Genomic DNA, 9,527 nt, shown 5'->3' with positions numbered 1-9,527 from the left:
ACTAAAGAGCATGGAACCTTGGAAGTTTTGAAAAACAGTGCACAACATGATGGGGGGTTAGTAGATGATGGAAAGAGTCTGATATCTTGAGATTATAGCAGGTTAGATATTCTGATAGAGGTGTGTGAACTGCAGCTGTTGTATTGGGAAACTGTCAGAGCCAGAAGGGAGGGTAAAAAGTTAAATTTAACAAAACAAAGCAAGAAGTTAGTGCTGAAAAGGCCTGGGATAAGAAATAAGGTTGGACAAAAAGGACAGTTTGAGTCTATCATATGGCATAGTTAAGAGTAAAAGAGATGGACAGTGCAAATTTTGGATATAGAGCAAATTTTGGAAATAGGGGGACTGTGAGAGAATTTGATCTTTGGAAGAAGAACCGGAATAGTACAAGTAGTCTAAAATCTCCAATTTTGCCAGCACCTAAAATGGTAGCTGTGTTTTCTGCATCTTACCATCCTGTTGTCAGGAGCTAGCGGCATCCACTGACAAATTATGTAAACACAGTCCATTGCCTCTCAGTTTACAAATAAAACAGCTTTCAGTTCTTTACCTCAGGTTTTGTGTCAGCTACTAAAATCTTAATGTAAGCATTATTATAAGTACCCATAGTAATGCATTGCTCTAATATATATTACAGAGAATGTCAAAGTAAAAAAAAAAAAAAGTAGAACTGGTTATATAGTTTTTCACTGTACACTTTGTAAAAATTATTTTCTCCAATCCAATTATAAAGAGGATACAATTGTTTTAATAACTTGACATACTTTAGTAAGACTGTATAATCAATGAACAAGACTGGGTTTTTTATTTTAGTTAAAGAATTCTGAACTCATTCTAAGATTCCATGCTTGTAAATGAAGGAGGGTATTTCCTGCCACTGTGGGCTTCATGAACTAGGTGCTTAATGAAAATCTGTTTTTCCTTTTTGAGCTGAGCTGGTCCAGCTGACACAGTAGTGGACTGTAGGTATTCATTGAAGCACTGTTAATTCAGTAAGTGGGACACACTTTGGAATGGAAGAAACGACACAGCGTTCTTCTCTCTCTTTAGGAACCGAGGTCACGTTCTGTGAGAAGTCATGTTCTGCATCATACGTCTGTGAGTCTGAAACCTCACTCTGCATGAAGTCATCACTTTCATCCTAGAAAAGATTACAGGATGGAAGATAAAATTTTACACTACCTTCTACAGATGCTGTAAAACACTGGGGGTTTTAGTCATGTATTTTATTAAAATGCCTATTACAGGGAGGGTATGTTCTTCCTAACTTCTGACATTTCCCTGGAGATTCCCCAGTTAAAATACCACTACTTTTGGTTAAGTAACAACGTGAGATTTTGTTGTTTGGGCAGGTAAAACCACGTGAAATAATAATTTTATCCCTGGACTTCTTTTCCTATTATAAACCCTGTTACAGGAGAACAGGGTGATTCCTGAAGCACAGCCTGCTGTATGTATTCCAGACGCTGTGTAACCCGGATTAAAGCCAGCGTACTTTAATTTCTGGGTTGCATAAACTTTAAAGATTCATTAATTACAAAATTGAAGCTATTTTGCCACGTACAGAATTTTTGTACTGTGGATAAAATCTGGTTATTTAAATCTGTGAATTTTATTTCCATTCCAAAACAATTTGTCTAGCTTAGTTTTTCTTGCTGTCAGTATTCTCTGCTTTTACAAGGATTTTACTTGTGTGTCATTTTAGTGTTTGCAGTAATAACTTTTTAAAATAAAATTTGGACCCATAGTTTAATGATGAATTGTTCCTATCCTAATATTTCTCTTGCATATGCATTTGATTTTATAGTATGTTTATAGATATTGAAAACAGCAAGAAATGACTACTTGAATTAGCAAAAACATTGACAGTTTCTCTTTAGCATTTTCTGTTGTCTGTATGAAAATAAGGAACTCCCTGGCACTGTCAAAAATTGAGATGAAATACAAATTTTTCCCTTGGTTTCAGGGAATTTTTTTTGAGGGTTTTTTTGTTTTGTTTTGGGTTTTGTTTTGGTGTTTTGTTGGTCTTTTTTTTTTGTAGTGGTGGGTTGTTTGGTTTTTGTTTCTCCCCTCACCTTCCTATTCATTACAAAAGTCAGATTCCCCAAAGGTTGAAAATGCAGCCTCTGTATTTACAGGAGTGCAAGGTATGGCTTATTGCTTCTTGTAGCACTGAAGTCTTTATTTTTTGTATGTAAAATATCCTTGAGCTGTTAAATTTTATCTGTTTTGTAGTAATTTGGGGGTTTTCTTTATGTGTGGATTTATTTTGTTGGTACTTTTTTCCCTTTTAATCATTCCGAGATCTTGCCAAATGTGCATTTTAGTCAGTGAATAATCCATGTCTGATTTGTAAATCTCTTTAAAGATTATTCATAAAGCAGTGCTTTATGGTGGTGTCCAGGAAGAGAGTTGGAGTCCAGTTCTGGTTTTATGCTGTTTTGAAATTGTTAGGAGATGCCATGTACTAGGTGTTGGTTGCAAGTTTCCTCAAGTGACTTTGCACCTTCTGCTAGATAGAAAAAAGTAGTAGTAAAATTACAAATGTAATTTTAATAGTTTTTCTTCTTAACAATTTGTTGCTGTAGCAGCTGTAGTGGATTGTTTTACCACTAAGTATCAAAAGAAATACACAGTTTTTGGAGATATGTAGAGCTCAGCATATTTTTGAAGGGGGAAGTATTAATTTGTTTTAGGTTCTCATGTTTCTGAGCAAGTCTGTACCACTAAATGCATCTGTCCAGTGCCTTAATTTTCACATTGTAGAACTCATCAATACAAATATATCACAAAAATCTTGGCTCATCAAAGCCATAATTCATTTCCATGGAGAACTTCTACACAGTAAATATTTTTTAATGAAGTTTTGTCTCTGAAGATACCAAAGAAATACTGTCTTCTTGTAGAGCCTTACTTCTTGTGTCAGGAAACAACATATTTGACCCAGGATTCTGGAGATTTAGTCCCAAGCCCTTATTATTTGGAATCTGCACTTTGTTTACCAAATGTGACTTGCCTGTTTTTAATAATGCTTCAGAGATTCAAGAAGTAAATTTTACAGTGAATACTAACTTAAAAGAAGAGTGCTTAGAGAGAAGTCTCTTGAACTAATTGCTTGAAAGTGTACAAATACTGTGCTGTCACATGTTATCAGATAGTGGCTCTATTCCAGACATTACAAAATGTAGTTTATTTTCTCTTAATTGGTACAGATAACAGATTGTTGACAATGAGTTGATCCCATGGCCTTTGCTTCAGAGATCACTCACTTTCTTTTTAGTTGTATGTGAACTTGATTGTTTGTAAGGATCTTCAGTGTCAGGCACTTAACCATCCTTGCAGTGTTCCCCTGTGGGGTGTGTAACATCACTACTGTTAGTTAGGATTGTATCTTCAGGTCTTAACAAAGCTTTGTTTAGATTTGAGAGACAGAGAAGAAACCAAGTAGCTCTGAATATTGGTTTTCCTCTAGGAGCTGGAAGTCACTGTTGAAATACTGAGGCCTTTTCATATATGTTATAGCTCATCTTTCTTCAGCATGCTTGCCAAGAGTGATGGTGTGACATCAGACAGCAGTGACTGAACCAGCCTTTCAGGAGTTGAATCTCTGTAGGCACTGTTGAGATGTGACTGACTTACCTGTAGTTGAATTAAAGATCTGCTGAGGAAGAACTGCATTTCCTCAGTGCCTACAGTTGTGCTATTTTGATGTTCTAGCATTCATTACTTGTTCCTTTACACTGCACAGTTCTATTCTGCTAGTTCAGCTTTCCAGAATGGGGAAATTCCCATGCTGTTAAACAGAAATAACACAGATCTTCAGATGAGGATTTTGGGGGTTGGAGAAAGGGTCACGTTCTCTTTGGCCTTCTGCAGTTTCCCACTGATAATTGTGAGTCTCCACACTTATGCTAGGAGGGAGTGTATCTCCATGTGCCCTGAGGGTTTGCAGTAACTGATAGCAAATCATCCTTGTGCATTGGCTGTTCCCATATTAGCAAACTAAGTTTCTGGCTTCCACCCCTTAGAATTTAGGAGAATCAGTTGGTATCTTCTGTTTCCTACTAAGCTAGCTGTTATTTCTAGCAACTGCTGCCTGCTTTGATGTTATGTTGCCATTGCAGAAGGTTAGTTCTAGTACTTTTTATTTAACACTGGATTAACCTTGGACAGGCAGAAAGCTACTGAAGTTGTCTCTCATATATTTTTATATATCTGGTTAACTAATTTTTTTGTAAAATGTAGAGTTCTCTAGTTCACTAGCATCTTTGGTTCCTGCTACTTCAGATCTTACATGTCAGAAGTCCATTTATTATCCCTGGAAAACTGTTTACAGTTTTCATTTTTAATTGGCAAGTCTTTATATTCTGAAAGTGATTTTCCAAAATAGCTAGTAAGTCATTGAGTAAACTGCATTCCAGTAGTAACTGAGCAGAAACTAGCAGAACACATGGCTCTCTTGAAATGTTTTTCTCTGTTTAACATAGATATAAGATGTGAAAAATTGTATGGCTGCAAAATACCTTTTTTTTTTTTTTTTTGGAAAATAGGTTTGTGCCTTTGTAACGTTGAAGTACAACAGTAGATTCAGTTCACCTGCTGTAAAAACTTCATAAGTTTCCTATTGAAATAAAAATATTCAGCTTAAGTCCTTTCTTTAAGGATCCAGAATACAGTGCCATGTGTGCAGTCCTGCACACTAATCCATATATAGCTGTTATGCAGAAAATCCAGATCTAGACCATCCAGTTTCCTTCTAGAGTCCATGGGTTTAGTTGGTGACTAACATATGGCTGTAGTGTTTGATACAGTATTGGAGATTGAGATGATGCACTTGCTACTGCCTTGATAAATGAGACACTGTGAATGCACTGAGAGAAAAGTTTAATAAATTTGCAGATCTCATTTTAGAGAACTGTTAACAATTTTAGAAATTAAAATCTCTTTCTATTGAAACTCCTTGTAATACAGCAATATAAGCAAGCTTCTGTAGTTTTGGATTTCTAGTAAATTTCTGAGTTGGTAGCCAAAAGTTTTATTCCAGCTGGTCTATATTTACTGTTTGGATTGTAACTTTTGTTTATTGTGGTATCAGAGTTTTAATGTGACTTTAGAAAAACATGAAAAAATGAAATTAAACTTTGATCATTAAACTATGTTTTAATGACTACAAAAGCAAACTATTGTTGTCATCTCTGTTCATTACTTTTAGAACATTTAAATTAAAACTTACATCAGAAAAGCTGGCTTTTCTGCTCAAGTTAACATGTTTAACAGGACTGTTCCTGTCACATTCACAAAATTTTTCCTTCAAAGGAAAAACTTTTAGGCTGAAGAAAAAAAGGAGATTTCCAAACCTCAGAGCCTTCAGAATGGAACGCTGCTACTTTGTTAGTATCTTTAAATTGAGTCATTCTAGTGAAAAGAAAGAAATGTCAGTGTTCTAGCTAGAGTAGCTTGGGAATGGGATATGAAAAATATTTCACAACTTAGTTACAGAATTCTTCTGATGGAAGCTTTTTGCTTTTTCTGTCATTATCCCCTCTCAAGCAAAAACTTTACATTTGCTTTAAGTCATAAAACGATGGAAATAAGCCTAAAAAAAGGTTTAAAGAGGAACTGAAGTTCAAAAATGTTGCAATTTGAGGTAGCAGTTCAATTACCTTCAGTTTCTGAAGAAATCTTACTAATTGATGTTGTGTTTGTAATTTGTTGTGTTGTATCTTATTAATGACTGTCCTCTGCTTACATTTTGTCAGTGATGACTGATCTATAGCCAATAATAATGCCAATTCCTTTTTTTTCCCCCATATATCCTTTATAAGATGAATAGGAAGTGTGCTTGGTCCAAATATTTTATGCATTTTCACTTTGTCAGAGGGAGTTATCATTTTCATTTTTCATGGAGTCAGTTTTAGTCCTAGAGAAATCTTTATTAATAATACTGCTTTAGGTAATTGGTAGAGGTTTAAGTATTTGCATTTCTGCTGCTCACTACATCAACTTTCAGAATAGGAATGGATCTTTACTGGTGGTACATCTGTGAGAAGGTTATTCTCTCAAAATTTTTCACTAGTGAGCTTACCTGGAATAAATTCACTGATACAAGCTGCCCAGACTAATGGCTTTGTCCCAGTGGTGACCTAACAGGCTGGAAGATGGGAGATGTTCTCTTGGAATCTTCATCCAGTTCTAAATTGTGGGATTGAGCAGGAGTCATGTCATGGCTTTGATACATCTTAAGTTTATAGCCCTCTCATAAAATCTGTGATTTATGTTTTGAAATGTAAAATTGTAATACTGCTGCTTTTGCTTATTTTTGAAATTAATGTAGCATTAAAGTGGTGTGATTCCTCTTGCTTTTAACTCACTAGCCAGTGTCCTAACCAGAAAGAGACAGGGTTGTCTCTAAGATAACATTTGGTATGGATGCTGGTGTGTCTGACTGAACTGCAGATTCAGTAATTTAGGATCTTCCTTGAGTTTAGAGTCTTCCTTCCTTTAGTTTTGGTTTAGATATTGTTAATACAGACAAGGAACATCTCTTGTGTACCTGCATTGTATTCATAGTTTCCCATACATTTCATGATTTTAATTAAGAGGAAACTCTGATGATCAGGTACCATCTCCCATTCTTGATGAGGTAAATGGGGCAGGAAATGTGTCAACTGCATTATTTAATGGTTTATGCAGACCATACTGGGTTTTGGAGAAGTCAATAGCTTTATTCCCATAAATAGGCTTTGTGTTCAGGTGGGTTTTTCACAGATGTTCCAGACCTCAAGATGGGTTGTCTTGACATTTCTAGCAAGAGAGATTTGATCAAAAAGGGATGCCAGTACCACTTGTTTGAAAGCAGCAGGGTCGTAGACAGAGCCTGCCCTGGCTGTCATATTGACTGCAGCTCAGCACGGAGTCAGGAACGGGGGCCATCTCTTTCCAAACTGCAGTTTAAAGCATGGGGTGGTGTCCTTTTGTTCAATAAGCCTAGCAGTCTAACAAGGAACACAAAAATGCCTCCCACATAAACGTTTTCAAGCCTCCCCCAGACAAGAAGGAGCAAAGATCATGAGCAAAGGGGAGGAGCAGCCCTGAGGTGTGGTAGACAGCGAGGCGTGTTTGTCTCACAGTCTGGTCAGAGCTGCTGTGCAGAGCTGCTGCTTCTGTTTCTCATCCTGTGTTGCCAACAGGCAGTCGGTAATCCAACATGGGACACACATCCATCCCTACTGATGTGCTGCTCTTGCTGTCTTTTTATCGTTTTTCCATTTAATCAGAATCAAAACTTTTTTGGGGAATCCTGAAAGCCTTCAGTGGAGGCCAGGTTCCTTTGGATTCATTGGATGCTTTGTCTGGCTGTCTTTGCTTTTAAAGTCTAAAAAAATTACATCAAGCTTCAATGAAGGAGTCAAATGCCCTTTCAGAGGGGGTGCTGTAAATGCAACATGCTGGTGAATCACAGTGTCATTTTAGGGATTTGCTCTTCTCACATACCAGTTCCCAGAGCCTTTGCACTTTGGGTCACTGAAAAAGATTATTTTGTAGTTTGTAGCCACTTTGCAACAGGAAATTGCGGCTCTTTAAACAGCTCTTGAATCTTAAGAATCTTGTGATCCTGTGTCTCTCCTGAGTCATTGAAGTGTTTTGATGGAGTTTTGAACTCCTGTGGGGGATGCTGCTCCTTCTTGCTGATTCTTCTTGCTGATTTTGTTTAATTTTCTTTATTTTGGTCTGTGGGACCTTTGGTGTACATTGATGCAGTTTAGTGACTTGAGTCAGGTCTGCAATGAGAACTGTTGACTGACTTCCAACTTGGAAGCTTATAACTGTTTACACTTATCTAGGATTCCACAAAATATGGACCATTGCATCTATCTCTAACTGGGATTCTTCACGGTGTTGTAAGAGTTTGCTTATACTATGGAAAATCCTGTGTTGGTGAGAGGGTTGTAATATTGTGTAAGCCTTGCCATGAAGAGTTCAAAATACATGTTCAAAATAGCCTCACTAAAAATGTAGATATTTTAAGTTAAATATAAATGAAAAAGCAGCCTGCTGACAACTGGATCAGTGTTGCAAAAAGTTATGCTCACAGCTACCTTACTCATACCATGGCTTCATACAAGCAGTTACAGTGAATCTTAAGGGGTGTGTGGAATGAAGCAGCAGGATTCTCAAGTTTGAATGGACAGTTTACATGTATGGCTGATATGGCAACAGTTGAGGGATAACCTTCACTGAATAAATAATAGTGTTTGGGAGCAATTTCTCTGTGAGAAGACTTGCAGGAAGATGAGGAATTCTGCATATTTTCCATGTTTTCCTGGGTTTTAATTGAGAAGACAATACTTGAGAATTTCCTTTCTGTTTCAGCACCTGGGATTTTGTTTGAAAGATTGCAGTAATTACAGCTTCAGTTCTAGGCTCTGCGCTAAGTGATTTTTAAATTTGTTTCAGAATTTTCTTCAGTCTATAATGTGTATTTCAAAGGGTTGTCATTTCTAGATTTATTATTCCTGGTAAGTCACTTAAATAAAAAGTTAGATCACTTTGCTTGCAGCAGAACAGAAATTAATAGTTAATGCCTAACTTGGTGTTACTTTTTAATAGAAAATATTAGCATTTTTAATATGGTGTGTATATATTTCAATGCCAAAAACAGAAAAGCCTTTTGAATGTAAATATGCAGTTCATGTAATCTACTGTGGTGTTATGAACCTTCAGTTTTCCTTAGATGACCCTTAATTTCTTTGGGTGCAGTCTAAAAATAAAAAGGCAAATTGCTCACAGTTCATCCTGGGAACAGCATAGAAAATAATTCTTGTTCCTTTCCTTTTCCCCCTATGCATTACTGTGGTCTGCACCAGGTGTAATGCAGTTACAACTGACTTGCAGTAGTTAATGGATGAGTAATGAGAGCCCTTAACATTATACTCAATTTTTAGAACCTAAAGAAAAGTTTACATAGGAAACTTTTTACAGTTTTGAAATTCTGTGGCTGTACCAACTAAGGTGACTGTAACGGAGGAGAAAAGGATTCTGTTTATTCAATACCCAGGAGTAATGGAAAACAAAGTTTTGTAACTTTTTTCATATGTAGTGTTGAAAAAGTCTTTCCCATTTGAAATGAGGAATATTTCAGTGTGATTTTTTTCGTGTGTTTTTCAAAGCCAGTTGCATAAGTTAATTTTCATGTTGAAGATTCCTGTTGATTTTTCTGGACAAGAAACTAGTATATATTTTTAACACTTACACTGTGCTCATGCTGGTTTTTTTCCTCTGGAAGAAAGTCCCTGTAGAAAGGAAATAGGAGCCAGCTCTGAAATCTAAAATAAGGACTAAACAGCTTTTCGTTTGCCTTTCTACCCTTTGAGATGCCAGAAGCAATTTCCTCTTGAAGCTGACTTCCTTTCTGGAAGTGATTTTCGTCTCCAACCATGTTGAGGCTCTTTTCTCATTCTTTCATTCTGACTAACTTGCTTTTTTCCTGTCTGACTTTCTACTGCAGTTGGGAACTTCTGGAGGTA

The sequence above is a fragment of the Cinclus cinclus genome, chromosome 9 (genome assembly GCF_963662255.1).
Source record: "Cinclus cinclus chromosome 9, bCinCin1.1, whole genome shotgun sequence".
Classification (NCBI taxonomy): domain Eukaryota; kingdom Metazoa; phylum Chordata; class Aves; order Passeriformes; family Cinclidae; genus Cinclus; species Cinclus cinclus.
This window is presented reverse-complemented; position numbering follows the sequence as displayed.